The sequence below is a fragment of the Ambystoma mexicanum genome, chromosome 1q (genome assembly GCF_040938575.1).
Source record: "Ambystoma mexicanum isolate Mex_15411 chromosome 1q, UKY_AmexF1_1, whole genome shotgun sequence".
In the NCBI taxonomy this organism is placed as follows: Eukaryota; Metazoa; Chordata; class Amphibia; order Caudata; family Ambystomatidae; genus Ambystoma; species Ambystoma mexicanum.
Genome location: NC_090922.1, coordinates 468,752,322 through 468,768,540, shown reverse-complemented (window position 1 = coordinate 468,768,540; position 16,219 = coordinate 468,752,322). Strand labels below are relative to the sequence as shown.

The window sequence follows — 16,219 nt, the reverse complement described above, 5'->3', positions numbered from 1 at the left end:
CACACCCTCCCCAATCCCCTTCCCCACAACACCACACCCAACACACCCATCCCACCCCCACAACACCACCCCAACACACACCTCCCACCACCTCCTCGTCCCCATAACACCCTCCCCAGCACACCCTTTCCAGCTACTTCCCTTGTGCCTATATACACAGTGCTATGTACTGTCACCAGCACCTTTGGAGCCAGATGGCGTGCAAAACGGTGCCTTGGGGTGCTGGGCAGAAACCCCACTGTGGGGGTAATGTACGTGGACTGGTCTGACTCTGGACCATGGATGCGTTTGCAGTTTTAGTAGCATGCTGGCCTGCATTGCTTCTGCAAAAGCTGAGATGCTCACAGTCATGTACCTCACCCTCTGTCCCAAAACAGTCAGAGCAACAGACGTGACAGCCTGCAAGTGTTGGACTTGTGTATCTCCCAGGGTTTCTAACTGCACCTGTTACTGTTAGATGGTGTCCAACCTCCTCCACATGGCATCATGTGACACCTATACCCTGGGGAGGGCTGGTGCTGAAGCAGGGTGAGCCATATGACCTTCCACCCACACTACCATCCGTGTCACAGTGAGACTCCAGACCCCACTGACCATGTCACTGGTCATCCCACTCAGGTGACGAGGGGGTGTCATGGGGCAGTTTGTTGGATGCAGCCGCGTCTCCATGTGTGTGCCTGCCGGCATCTGGCTCCCCTGTCACTATCACAGTGGCTGGTTGCTGGGTGACAGTTGGCAGGTGTGCAGTACCTGAAGCTGTGCCGGCATCGCTGCCATCAGGTTCTGTGCCGGCGCTGGTATTTGTGACACTGGTGGTCCGTGGTGTCCCACTCCTGCCCTTACTCCTTCCCTTCTGTAAAGACTGGAGGGGGGGTCTGTACTTCCGCTCTCTATATGGCAGAGGAGAGACACAGAGGACCCCAGCCAAGAGTCTCTATAGGGTAGCGCTGGTCGAGCAAGCAAGGCCTAGCTTCTCAGGAGGTGATGCAGGTTGGTTCTTAAGTACAGTGTAGACCACAAGCCCCCACAAAGGAATGTCCACACACTGTATTAGTTAAAACACAGTCTTTATATAATTAAGTTCAAGGTTATGTACACAATCACAATAACTCACTTTGTGCTCAGTAAGTCTACAATGGCAAATATATACAGTTCAAAGTGGTACCACAATTAGTATTAGATTCCATTAAAGTGCATCAACTGTACTCTGGTTAAATGTCACACAAATCAATTAATAAAGGTAACCAACAATAGACATATGAGGAAAGCAGTTGGTTAGAACATTTGGCAGAATCACACCTTCACATTGCTGGGCGGTGCAGGGGTGGTGGTTGTTGGCGTTGCTCTTTAGGCCAGGCCATGGTAGGTAGATGGGCCTGAATCCTCCTCCTCCTGAGTCACCTGTGATCCTTTATGGTGGACAAAGGCATGCACACTTTTGCGTGGGCTTGCTAGTTGCACATGCTTTATGGTGGTGGGACATAATGCACATGGGGTCTGATGGGTAGGGTCGATTGTAGCCCAATGCATATGGCCAATGCAAGGTGGGGGTAGTGTCTGCTGTGGTGTACACCCCATTGGCATGTGCCCTTTGCCTCTTGTGCTGCCAATGTGGCCTGTGCATGCGGATGTGCTGGGGGTTCATTTTGGCACTTGGCCTTTCTCAGCACACATGGGTGTTGCACTTAGTTGCATATGCTCACATGCTTATTCATACTGCTGTGCATGGGTGCACCAGTACCCCTGGCAGCGCAGGGGGAAGACCGATATTGGGCACAGCCTCAGCAAGGTGGAGGCACAAAACATGGGGTTGCTGTACCACACCAGCATGGGGCAGCCTTGCAGACCCATGTTGGTGTAGCTGCGGTGCTGTATTTCAATAGAATGCACCAGTTCCTGTGCTGGAATGGGGAGTTAATCATTTCAACTGAGCACCGCTGCCATACCAGCATGGGGGGAACATGCTCGTATGGCAGCAGTTCTCTGTTGAAATGATTGACTCCCTGCTCCAGCATGGGAGCTGGGAGCTTTCCATTGTTATAGGCCATCAAAATGCCAGCAAGGGGGAGCCCTTGTAAGAGTCCTCCAAGCTGGTGTATCGAGGGGGGGCTGATGTGGCGCCCTGGGCGACCACCAGATCACCTATGCCTGAACCCGGCTCTGCATGCATACACATAGAATGACATTCCCCTTTGGTGCATTGCCATGTAATGGCACCTTCCCCTGTCCATTGGGCCCACCTGTGCTGAGGGAGACAGGCTTGAATTGGTCATTTGGCCAGTGCATTGTCAAGGGAAGGAGTGGACATTCAGACTCATCAGAATATCCTTGGCTGATGGCTCCGACCTCAGTGCTCCCAAGTGCCTCGATCCCCTCCACGTGGAGGATGGAGCTGGCCTTCTCCTCCCATGGGGTCAGGACATGGTGCTGCATCCTGTGGCCGATTAATCCTGCCGGTGTTTGGACAGAGGCTGAGTACCCTGAACATCAAGTTGTTCTACTGCGTCCTGCAGTCCTCACAATCCTGTGGAACTGCTCCCACAGCCATCACCTTGTCGCATATGGCAGACCAGATGGCTGCCTCCCCTTGGCCAGATGTTTTTTGATGCCAGGAGCCATGCAACTCCTCAGCATGGGCCTCCACCTTGTCAGTGAGGACCTGCAGCTCGGCCTCACTGAACTTTGTCTTCCTTAGCCTCAGGTCAGGCACCATTGCTTTGGATATCTCCTGAGACATGTTTTCCATGACCTTTGGTTCTGGATGACTACAGGAAATGGTGGTTTCAGGGCGGATTGAGTTTTTTTTAAATGGCAGTGGCCGTGCTTCCCGCTCCGGCGATGACTCAATTTCTGCTGACGGTAATTCCGTCAACAGAATTACAGCTGAGTATATGGTGTCAACAGTAATTCCCCCAAAAATAGGTGGAATTACTGTCTTGGAATATGTTTCGGCAGTAATTTTTTGGGACGGAATTACTGTTACTCCCAGTGGTGAGTGTGCGCTCCTGCCAAGTTGTAATACGGCGGTGATTCCACCAGGCACCACAGCAGTAAAGGTAATGTTGCATTGGCAACTGATTCTGAACACTAAATGTGCATACACCTCTCCTTTATCTGTTATCTATGGACACTGGGTTGCAAGTGCAAGCTAATGTGCTGAAGGCACTGTATATACTATTGGAAAACTGATAAGATCTCTGTGGACTGTGACCAAGTCCTGGGTTATATGCTCAGTGATGGGACTGGGGTGACCTTGGGGGACAGGAGCCACCACACTTTCTGTGATGGAGTCCTTGGAGATGGTACATGGAGAATTTGTCAAGGTCCTTAGTCCATCACTTAGTTCAGGTCGGGCTTCCCATTCTGAGAATAATGGTGTAACTCAAGGGAAGAATCGACCTTCTAACCTGTGTAACGGACAAAACTCAGACTAGAAGAGTATAGCTGACAGGGCAAAGATTCAGGTACGAACAAGATTCCTCCTTTAGTTTCCAAGGCAGGTGACAGCTCCCTCAGATTCTCCAAGAAATATAAAGTCTGAGCCGAGACCCCCTTGTATCAAGGAGGGACGCCCAATCCATGTAGGTGCCCACGCAGCACTGGTGGACCCCTTCCCAGATGTTGGGGAGGTCTTGTATGCCACCTGTGGAGAATATGTTGCTTCTTCTGAAGGATAATGAGCTTTGGATATCAAGGAGGACATGTGACCGCCGTGAGAACTTGTTAAGGACCTGGAAAAGAAAACATCTGTTTTGTAATTCTTTGGGTTTGGTGGACCATGGACCAGGTCACACGGTTGTCCACAGAACTCAGTACCTACATCTGGAAGAATAATTTCAGGAAAGGAAACAATGAGCAGCATTTGTCTACCGCTCATGCCCATGCAAACCAAAAGTGCCAGAGATCAAATGTGTTGGCACAAGGAAAGAAACCCTAAAAAAGCCTGATGCAGGCAAAGAGGAGACCAGAAATGTTCAGGGCAGCCACAGAAGCTACAGTGAAGAGTGTACATCCAAGGTGGCAGACGGCACTGATGTAACCTCAACTTGCACAGCCATGCACTGCCCCTGTCACCAATTAAACTTTGCTGGGACTCTGCAGTTTGTGGACAGGTGCTTTAATCCCAGTGCTCGCTTATTGCATGTTCCGAGCCAAAACCAGTTACCAAAGGAGTGACCTCAATGGCAATTCTGTAAAAGTACAAACGGGTAGACCCAAGGCAGGAGTTTGAGCCAAGAGGTGTCCGATGGTGCATGGCAAGATGGCCAGGAGGAAAACTAAAGGCAGAGGGCAGCTAAGGATAATAGCAGCTGTAAGAAGATGACGGAGTTCAAGAGGCGAGGAAGAAGTAAGAACACAAGTGATAGAGGGAGGAGAGGAGGAGAAGAAAGTAAAGGAGGGGAAGAGGAGTGCAACACCAGAGACTGGTACAGTAGATGTGAAGAAGGTAGAGAGGGGGATGAGGACAGAGTACCTGATACAGGGGGAGGAGAGGAGGTCAAGGAAGAAAAGTAAATACTTTAGTGTTGTCCACCTCCTGGCTCTGGGGACCACCAAGGTGGTGATTCAGGGATGGGTGCCACTCGGCTCCACTTGTTTTTGGGCCCAGCTGAGGTATGGTGAGGATCAGCTGGTTATCCTACCTTGGACCCCATTGCATGGCAGGGGACAATCACAGTGCCATGCCTCAGGCCACTTGTGGTACCTTCTGCCCTCCAATGGCCTGGTAGGAGAGGCCAGTCCTGACAGCTCTGCTCCTAGCCAAACCCCCTGTAGATTTTTGCAGGGCAAGAATAGCACACACCCGTCCCTATTGCGAGAGCATAAACAACACGATATGATGATAAAAGCCATGAATGTGGAAATCCACAGGTTCCCCTTCAAGGGAAATGTTTCCTTTGCTCCTGATGCCGGTAGCAGAAATTTTGTTATGGATGCAATCCAACCTGGCAGATGAAAGAGACACGTTCCAGAGTTATGTGTGGGCGAACTCTGCAGTTTCGTGGACACAGTTACCAAGGATTTCTTCCGTGGCAAAAGGTTCATACAATGTTGTTTGAAAGGCAAACCCCTGTGTTTCCACCTTCTAATACAAATGCCTACAGTACAGCACAACCACCACTATGGAGGGTAACAGAGGGAAAACAAGGTGAAGGACAGGCCTCTTACAGATTTGGTCCAACCTCTTGAGCCCAAAGCAGTCCCAGGTACACTCAGGGAGAACAGCTAACCACAGTTCTTACCAAATTGGATGTAAAAGGTGCACCCTCTCGTGAAAGTCCCACACAGGGGTCGGGAGAGGGAAAACAGTATAAAAGCACCCTGCCCAGATTGCTCAGTGTAGGTTGCTGAAGAAAGTTGTGAAAACAGTGAAATAGGGTTGCTGTGTGATAGGACTAGCAAGCATGAAGTGCTGGAGATGGGAAGAAGACAGAGGATGGGGTTGTAGTAATATCAGAGGAGGCAAGGAGGAGGTGGCAATAGCAATGCAGAAGTTAGTTTTGAGGGAAGCGGAGTCAGTGCCAATGTCTGAGGGGCAGCATGAGGGCAACGCCTTATCTAATATGGACAGGAAGGTATGAGGGGGCTAGGCACGCCCAAGACAGTTTGAGGAGGCAAGAGGAGTAACAAGAGCGAGACAGGGAGGAGTAGTCATGGCGGTAGGAAGGAAACCCTCAGACCTTTGGGAAAGGAAATCCCAGAAGTTAGTAACAGATGGTAACAACCTTAGGATCACCCTTTCCTCCAGAAATACACACTGGCTGTATTAACTGCTGGAACACCGGGAAACCCACACCACCACTGGGGGCGAGACCATAGCAGTCCAAGTGTGAGAGACTTGGTGCTTGATTTAGTATATGTCATTTGATGGACCTTTATATCAGTAATGGACTATGAACATTCCCTTCTGTGTTTAGTCTTCAGCGCATCCCACATTGGCCTTCTGACAGTATAGTAGCAAAGTGGAGGAGGAGGGGTGAAAACCAGAGACAGAAGGAGGAATCGGGTCAAAGAAGGGGAAGAAGGAAAGGAAGCATACTTAAGGGTGAGACATGTTGGAACACCAGGAGGAAGGAGGAGGAGTCAAAAAAGACCAGAGAGGGATGGGGGTGGACTGACAAGACCATGGCATAATATTGAGGAAGGAAGGGGAAATTCAAGACGGGAGAGAAATTGAGGTCCCAGAGGCGAGGGTCTGTGTGAGAGGGAGCTTATTCTGAATTTGGCTCCTCGGGTGAGTTCTAGCCTTGTGGAGGGGTACTATCCAGGAAGTTCCTGCCCAGCTAACCTAAGGTATCTGGTCTTTCCATCTAATGCCATTCCATCAAATGTTTTCCATCTAAAAACTTTGCAACTAATGCATTTTTGGGGGGTAAAGGGTTAATTTGTGTTTAGGTGCATTATAAAGGGTAAAAGACGGTTGGGGAGGGGGGCACCCCCAAAAGGAAAACAAAAAAAGAGGAAAAAAAATGCATTAGATGCAAAGTTTTTAGATGGAAATAATTAGATGGAATGGCATCAGATGCAATGGCATTAGATGGAAAGACCATAAACCTAACCTAAGGACCCAATGCAATCATGGAGAAGATCTGATGTATGAATGAAGTTAGGATGACCCAGCACAGCAGGGATGGTGTTGCCAAGGTTTCCAGGATGAAAACCACACAAGTGGCATCCTGTCAAGGAAGACAGAAGCCCCCACCAGGAAGGCGAGAGATGCAAGGACAGAGGACCAAGGTCTAGCACAGAAAATGTGATTTTCTAATCTTCTGTTTGTGTTCCCACAACGAATTGTCAGTAAAATATAAGCCCTTACCTTTCAGTTTGTCATCTATCGATCCATTAGCCACGACCAAGCTCAGCACAAAAATGCAGGAAACAACTTTAAATCTTGAATGGATAATCCTTTAATGCGTCTATGATCGATAAAGTGAGGGTTAATGTGAATGGTGGAAGCACATTATTCAAACAATTAGAGACAATTCTGTGTGTTTGTGCTTTTCAAAAGGACCTCGTGCATAGTACCTCCCCAGGAATGCCGCTTTGGGACTAGGAGGCCTTCCTTGGTGCTCCTGGGCTTCCTGTCCACCATCTAAAATGAGCTGGCAATGGGGCTATCAGCCAATCAGAGCACCGTATCCTGCCTCCATCAATAGATAGTAACCACCCAGCCTCCCATCTATTCATCATCTTTAGTAAAGGGCCAACAAGTGGGAGAAAACAAACACAACTAGGGGCCACAACCAAGAAAGATGGATGCCACAGTGTAAAACAATGCTGCCACTAACCAGTCCTTTATGTAAGTAATTTCACTTTTCACTCAGAAGACAGCTGGGGTTTCAAGTGCTAATGCCAAAAGGAAGCAAAGAAACAAGTAACCTTGTCGGGTCCAGTATATGCATGCCCACTTTTATATGGAGCAATATTATAATCATTTGACCCTTGAATGATTATTTTTAAATAGCGTATACTGTGAACTGAATCCCTTTAAGGAGCTCTGCATTTTGATTGAGAAGACATAGTGAAATTAAATGATTTACACAGGATCCCACCCTTAACTTAAATGGCGAAGCTCGAATATGAGCACATTCTGCACTTTCAGCACGTTGCCACATATCTTTCCAGCTGTAATTGGTAGAAATATGTGTTCATTTTTGGCTTTCAACAGCTAAATTAACACTCTGTAGAGATGATTTGAAAAGTACACATCACATAATCAACCAACATGACAATATGTAATTAATCATCACACAACCATGATAGAATCAAGTATAATTGTAGCTTTCTTTTTCCCATCCCGAATGGAGTAGAACACGTATCAGACTGTAAAGTTACACGAGCCTAAAACATCTTATCTGGGTTCTACAACTATAACGTCGCCTGTGGTGTCAAGATTGCAGACAGCATGAAAATGAACTGAAACTAGACTGTTTAAAAAAGGTTAATTTTATGACCCAGTTTGTTTTGAAAGAAAGCACAGATTGTGTGAATCTCTTTTATGGCTGTCAGATCCCCGTGCATCAAGATTCAATCACCCAAACATTCACAGTTATAAGTGAACCTTTTCAAAGACTATGGTCATTCCCAATGCTCCATTGCCCTTTCACTGTTGTGTCTGGAGCCCCCCAACATTAATGAAGAGCTTCCAATTTTAAATGTGCTACTGATAACAACAAGATATGCAAGTGAGGACCCAGTGCAAGGCTATTTCTATGGTTCTGAGGCAGCATTATTCAAGTCTCTATCACTGACACTCATATGCGGCGGGTCAGAAGAAGGATGAAGACTCTTGTAAGACATTTCAAGTATGTATTTATTAATAGAAATGAAAATCTTACCCACCACGTCGATACTCAGGGAAAAGGAACATCATGTCTACCCGTATCTGGATGACTGGCTGGTCAGGGCTACGTCTCCAGAGGAAGCGCAACACACTAGACAGTGTCTCATACAGATGTTGTATGAGCTGGGATTTTTGATCAACCAGCACAAATCAGAGCTCACACTGTCCCAGTCCCTAATCTTTCTAGGATTACGTTGGGACACAGAGGAATAAAGGACTTTCCCTACACAGGAGAAAGTCCGTTCCATAAGGGTGGCGGTGGAACACTTTCTCAGCAGGACGGTGACAACTGCATAGTTGTTCCAACAGACCAACATGAGATGCCGCGAGGGCAGGAGGCCCCCTTCCACTTGGATAGCTGCAGGAGCAGCCTCCCTTACTACTCCCACTAAGCCCGCTTTGTGACCGCTTAGAGGAAAATCTGAACACAGACCGTGAAGGACTATCGCAATAAGCGAATACACTATGCAGCCACCCTGAGGCAGCTCATCTTGGCAGAAGACTTCAAAAAGATCCAACAGATCCGAGCCATGTTTTGATTGACCACCTTTTGGCCGTATTTGTTATTTCCAAAATGGCCGGCGCATCGGCGATGCTCAGCGCTGCATTTGCCTTGTTTATCATGGTTGCCTAGCAACACACAGCGCTATAAACCAATAGCATCCCGCCAGCAGGCGGAAGTCAGCCCCTTATCTCAAGGCTCCCTGTCTGTGCCCAGACCAACACGAGACACTGCGAGGGCAGGAGGCACCCTTCCACCTGGAGAGCTGCAGAAGCAGCCTCCCCTCCTATGCCCACTCAGCCCGCTCCAAGGCCGCTTAGAAGTAAATCTGAATGCAGACCCCAAAGGACTATCGCAATAAGCAAAAACACTGCACAGCCACCCGAGGCAGCTCACCTTGGCAGAAGACTACAAAAAGGATCCAACAGACCCGAGCCATCGCCTGATTGACATCCTTTTGCCCGCATTTGTGATTTCCACAATGGCCGGCGCATCAGCGATGTACGGCCCTGCATTTGCCTTGTTTATCATGGTTGCCTAGCAACAAACAACGCTATAAACCAATAGCGTCCCGCCGGCCCCTTATCCAAAGGGCCCGTTCCCAAGGCCCTCCTGTCTGTGCCCAGACCAACACGAGCCGCTGCGAGGGCAGGAGGCCCCCTTCCACCTGGAGAGCTGCAGGAGCAGCCTCCCCCACTCCGCCCACTCACCCCACTTCGTGGCTGCTTAGAAGTAAATCTGTATGCAGACCGCAAAGGACAATCGCAATAAGCGAATACATTGTGGAGCCACCCCGAGGCAGCTTATCTTGGCAGAAGACTGTAAAAAGGATCCAACAGACCGAGCCATCTCCTTATTGACCTCCTTTTGGCTGCATTTGTAATTTTCAAAATGGCCGGTGCATCAGTGATGCGCGGCCCGGCATTTGCCTTGTTTATCATGGTTGCCTAGCAACATACAGCGCTATAAGCCAACATCATTCCGCCCGCAGGTGGAAGCCGGCCCCTTATCCAAAGACCCTGTTCTCAAGGCCTCCCTGTATGTGCCTGTCGGTGCCGAAAGGGCGGCAGGGCGCACCCCCCTGCCGTACCCGGTTCACCTGAACATTACTTATGCTCATCCACAAGCCTGCCTCTACATGTCCAATTGCCCTCTTTTGTCCATAGACTCTGACCTCCGATATATTATGAGCGCCAGCCAGACTGAGACCTGAACTTGTGCAGTACATCTAGGGCATTCACTATATATGAAAGAGGTCTGGAGTCCCATAACACTGATCTACATTAACTATATTATGCTAACCTCTGTCTAGATTACAGCTAATCTCGTTAACCGATGCTGACTTTACGTGTCATATCGGCTAATTTTTAGTACAAAGTAAAGCAGCCTGCAAATTAAAGTTACCATAGATAGGTACTGCCGCTGCCTATCTTCATGTATATGTCTTCTAACCTGCAGCCAAGCTCTTAATGTACAAATGTTTCTCTGTTATGCCTGACGCACACAACGCTTAGCGACGAGTGCTCCTGCTCATAGATCACTACTGAATTAGCGTAGGACATATCTGTTTCAAGAATTTATCTTTTCTCAGAACCCCATGCTCAACTATTCTAGCCATTCTAAGAATTCCCTTTCCTTGACGTCTCATTGCACACGCGGATATGCACTAGTGTAGCAGCACACGCCCACGCGCCTCCTAGCGTGTCAACAGACAAGACATACTTGCCTCCCTCTCACTGCAGCCAGGGGATTGGTACCTCACACCTGGCAAACCTGCAAATCTACTAGGGGAGCCCACCTCCTCTTATTTTCCCAGTCCTCATCACGAGCGCACTGGCCCAGGATAAACCTGGACCCATTGGGATCACCTTGTACATTACTACATCGCTCCCCACGAAGCTAGTACCACCTAATGCCGCCACACCTACACCCTGACTGCCAAGAACATCCAGCACTCACCAGGGACAACCTTAAATAGCGCCGCATTCTTTCCCCTACCGAGTGGATAAAGAAATCCACCTCCCGGCCTACTCCAAATATCCCTTGCCCACCGAGCATTAGGAACCTCAGACTTAGATGTAGAGGAACTATGACCCCAGACATCCACCCCATCACTCCCTATTACAAAAATAAACCCCTCAGGAATCGCAACAAACTCCCCAAATGCAAATCACTGAAAGGCCAACATTGCAGAAACATGCCGTCGCATGATCAGTCTTGCCCTACTCCCAAAACTCCTTATAAACCAGCGGCAGATCACACTAAAACGGATTCACTTCAAGCTATGCATCCGCCCATTACGTGTGCGCTGGATATTGCCGACCTCATCTTGACCAGCAATCTCGACCTCATAGCAGTTTCAGAAACTTGGTTGCACGTGGCAGCTGGGCCCTCTCTTTCACTGGCCGTTCCCGATAACTACATGATTTTAAGGACAGACAGGGAAACTGCTAGAGGTGGCGGTGTACCACCTATCGCCAAAAAACATCTAGCGAAATACCTACACTTCAAACCTTCAACTCAGGGGATCTTCTCATGATAAAAATACCCTTTTCCAACAAAAGCACAGTGACCGTACATATTCTATACTGACCGCCCGGTCCATTATCCTCGCTAGAAGAAGAGATCACCCTACTACTTACGAATGACGTCAAACCAGTATCCAAGATATCCTTTTAGGTAACTTCAACTTGGGCCTTAATGACCCTAAAGATAAAAACGCCTTGGCGATAGCTAATATGATAAGAGAACTGTGTTTTCTGAATCGCATCACTAGCCCCACACATAATAAGTGTAGAACCCTTGATTGGGTTGCAGATCTCAACTGTGACATCAAGGTCCTCTCTAACACACCTTGTTCTTGGTCAGACCTCCATGTGATCACCTTCAAAATTCAGGACCTATCCACTACATGATCCAGCCCCAGCATGGCCCCCTCAGCCCTAACCAGAAATAAAAAGAATATTACAGTAGAAAAGATGCTTATCAATCCTATCACTAACCTGCAGAACTGCAATAACTTACATCCGCAAAAGTTGGTAGACCTGTACAATCTCATCCTTTCTCGGGCCATAGACAAGGTAGCCCCACTAAAAATGAGAAAAGCCAAACAATCAGCCCACCTCAAAACTTGGTACACCATAAGCCTAAAAAAATAAGCTACGGAGTACTAAGAGAGTAGCTGAAGGGAATGGAAAAAAAACACCAACTTCAACAAAGAGAAATTCGCACTAGCATCAACCAATTACAAAAATTCCATCCACCAAACGAAACGCAATACTTATAATGAGAGAATCTGTAACATGAAATTAGGAACTAAAGAACTCTTCTCTATCCTCCGTGAACTGGAAACACCTGTTGTACCCAATGAACAATGTTTCAAAGACACCACATGGTGCTCTAACATCCAAAAAGCTCTACTAGACAAAATTACTTTCCTCCAAACCAAAATTGACTTAAAAAAACACAGCCCGTCGATTGACGCTCAACTCTTCAACCATACTAACATCATTACAAACCAGGCGACTCAATTCCAGTTCACTTCGGTATCAGTACCAGAAGTTCTAAATATAATCGAAAGCCTTAAACCTTCAAGATGTCAGGGAGATACCTGCCCGCCTAAATGGCAGCAGATTTTGCGCCTTTCCTCACAACCTTCATAAATTCCTCATTTGAAACTAGCACAGTCCCAACAAACCTCAAAGATGCATGGGTCCGCCCACTTCCAAAAAAAACCTTCATTAGATCCCACCAATTATCAGCCTATTATCACGGGCCTCATTCCGAGGTTGAAGGTAGCCATGGTGCCATTAGCACCATGGCTACCCCCTTACCGCATACCGGGTCCGGGTTCCCTGAATGGGGACTTACCGGGTCATTTCAACCTTGGAGGACCCAGTATTTCCCCATTCAGGGTACCCATCCCCATTACCATTCGAGCCCCCATTGAGCTCAATGGGAATGGGAAGGGAGCTAACAACAGGCCCGTTAATACCGGGCCTGTTGTTAGCTCCCTGGTTTTACCAGCTGCCCTTAGCGGGACCCGCTAAAGGACCTTGTAATGCGGCAGTAAGGGGTTAACGGCACCGGCATCCTTGCCGGCGCCTTAACCCCTTACCGCCAACCTCGTAATGAGGCCAAAAATCTTGGACAGGACAGCGTACCTCCAAATTCAAAATTACCTCGAAAAAAACAACCTCCTTGGCCTCTGCTAATCGGGCTTTAGACCAGGTCATGGCACAGAAACAGCTCTCACTGATCTCGAAATTCAAATGGATGAGCTAAGGGACAAAGGGAACATAGCTCTAGTCCTCCTGTTAGACCTTTCTGTGGCCTTCTATCTGGTCAGCCATATTGTCCTATGCAAGCACCTGACATCTGCTGCACATTTCTTCAGACAAAGCCACCACCTGGATTAAATCCTTTCTCTCAATTAGACTAGAGAGTATTCTCAACCACAACAACTGCCGATCCAGCCCCAGTCATATGTGGAGTTCCTCAAGGCTTGTGTGTCCCTCCCACTTCATACAATATCTTTACAAAGCCACTATTTGACCACTTAGATTGCTTGGGTAACACCTACACTAATTATGCAGATGATACCCAGATACTCATTCCCCTCACAGGCACCTACATCCCTGACTCTAAACTCTTGAACAATATCTACCAAATCATTCAGGAATCGATGTCCGTTCATGGTCTCTGTCTGAATGATGACAAAACCGAACTACTATTGATCGGCTCTTAAATCCGACTGAACAAACTGCCCTCTCAATTCAAATCCTTCATCAATGATGACAATACCATCCAAGTTGCTAAAGCAGTCAAAACACTTGGAATATACCTGGATTCTAACATTAGCCTTACTAAACAAATCAATGCCACTGCTTCCTCAGTAGCCTACACAGCTAAACTTACAACCGCCTGCAGACCTTTCCTGTCAACTGACAGCTGTATTATCTTAGCCACAGCACTTATCTTATCTAAACTGGACTATTGCAATACCTAAAGCCAACCACATCTCAGCCTCAAGACAACACATCCAGTGGCTTCCAGTGAAGAACCAAATCATGTACAAAACGCTATCCCTTACCTATAAGTGTTTCGCTAACTTAGCCCCTATATACCTAAACTGCAGGTTCTCTAAAAATCTATCTGACAGACCCACCAGAACCGCCCAGCTGAACCAACTCATGATACCAAGATATAAACTTGAAAAATCTGGTGGCAAGAGCTTTCCCGTTCTAGCCGCCAAACTGTGGAATGCTCTGCCATCTGACATCAGAACGGAGACAGTGTACTGGTCTTTTAGTGAAAAACTAAAAACCTGGCTAGTCGCACAAGAACAATCTCAGCCCTAGAGTCAGAACCCACCCTTTAGCGTTCCACTCCTGACTTTTTTCCACTCACTGATAAATGAACCTGACGATTGTATCTCTTGGTCTAACCATTGCAACATTCATCACCACGATAGGCTCTCCTGCAAATCCTATCAGCATCGATATCTCTATAAAACAGGCAATCTTGTATTTCACCACTTTGTCCATAGCCACATAACAATTGTAAATGTGATATAATTTACATGACAAACTGTAATGGACATAACTTGTATATCAACTGTAACCTGTAAATTGAGTGCACTTAAATGCAACATGTTAACTGTAACATAAATTACCTGTATCGCAACTGTAACATGTAAAAACGGTGTATTCTCAACTGTACCATGTAAACTTGTGCCCAGATACCTTTGGGTTTGGAGCGCCATATAAATAAATAAACTAAGCACCTGTTGGGGATTATGCCAGATTGGCTCCTAGCGGTTTCTATCGCCAGACTGAAAATGAGGAGACTACAGTTGCATCTAGCAAACTGCTGGAATCATGAAAGGGACTCACATGCCAGCAAAGTCCCTATAACAGGGTAGAAGGATGAGCGCAACCTTACGGGGGAATGCCTTTTGCCCAGCGAGTTGCTTCTGTGATAATCACGACTGCCTCGTCCTTGGAGGATTGGGGGGGCACCCTCAACACCTACTCTGTCCATGGGCTGTGGTCATCCCGGGACAAGGAAAAACACATAAAAGTTATGGTGCTTAGTGCCATTCAGTTAGTGCGAAAGGCATTTCTTCCACAAATCCAGAACAGGGCAGTCCTTAGCGGAACAGCGCCACATCCATGTATTATATCAACGAGAAGGGAGGGGCAAGGTGGTCCCCCCTGTGCAGGCTAACTGTACAGATCTGGAACTGGGCCATCGTTCACAATAGTCACCTGTCAGCCATTCACCTCACCACAGGAGCCACGCCCACTACAAACCTTTGCCGCCCTACCAAGTACCCTCTCCTTTCCGCGCATACTCCGCCTTTGCACTACACCTCCACCTGTTCATATGCAGAGAATGACCGTCACCCCCACTCCTCCACATACCGTGCTACCTTAAACTCCCAAGCCAGAGGAGCACTCTGGCGCTCCAAACACAACCTCCAAGCCATCACGACAACATCTGCACCTCTCCCCATAAACTCCACCCCCAACTCCTCAGCCCCATCAGATCCGCTGCCTTCATCCCTGCCCACAGCAGCCAGAACCCCACACCGCGCTACATCCGATTCCCAAGCCAGAGGAGCATGCTGGTGCTCCATACACAACCCCTTGCCACCTCCATTTCATCTGCCCCTGCCCGCAGAACATCACCACGTAGATCATCTTCACCGCCCATCACCCTCAAAGCCTTAGCCAGAGCCCTGCAGTGCCCCGCCTCCCCTCACGCCACACCAATCACTCATTCAGTGCCCCCCCTCCACCCCCACCCTCTCTCACACACCTTGTTGGGGAGAATTTTAATTTATGTGTCAATTCCCTTTAACCTTAGAGACATCCAGCTCTTTTGCTTTTTACATTTTTACTGCTGAGTGAGGGCGACTTTCTTCTCACTTTCTCATGTATTTTCCTGACTATGATTTTCTGTGTTTCTTACTGTTTTATGGAATCTGTAAAACCACATAGGCATCTGCTTTTGCATTGTGACACACAGTCCTTTGGACTTCTCTTAATGTTTGACTACATTTTATATGGGTGAACTACCGTTCCCAAGAATAGTAAGATGTCCCCTATCTTACTTACCTTTACTTTATGGGTCCAGCACACACCACCCTATGTTGAGTGCTGGGTGGGGGCGGGGGGTAGCCCTATAACTCCTTTATCTCCTTCCTCATGTAACATTTTGTTACACTTACTCACTTGAATGGCTGTTGGCAGTGGTTTCTTATTTTTACTACCTAGTGACAAGTATATGTAAGCTGATACCTCAGGCACAGTGCTGCACCCAAGGGTGACAATGTTTTGCAAAATGGCCTCTGTCCTCTTTTTTGCCAT

The 16,219-nt window shown here is 47.7% G+C and overlaps 1 long non-coding RNA gene across 1 annotated transcript in view; it reads right to left on the bottom strand.

Annotated features, from left to right (window-relative positions):
• The window catches only part of LOC138521504 (uncharacterized), a 40,251-nt gene extending 33,332 nt beyond the window's left edge, over nt 1-6,919 (bottom strand). Inside the window, exon 1 of the long non-coding RNA XR_011283065.1 lies at nt 6,818-6,919. This is a non-coding gene — a long non-coding RNA (uncharacterized lncRNA). The remainder of the gene's footprint in view (nt 1-6,817) is intronic.
• Nucleotides 6,920-16,219: the final 9,300 nt, after the last annotated feature.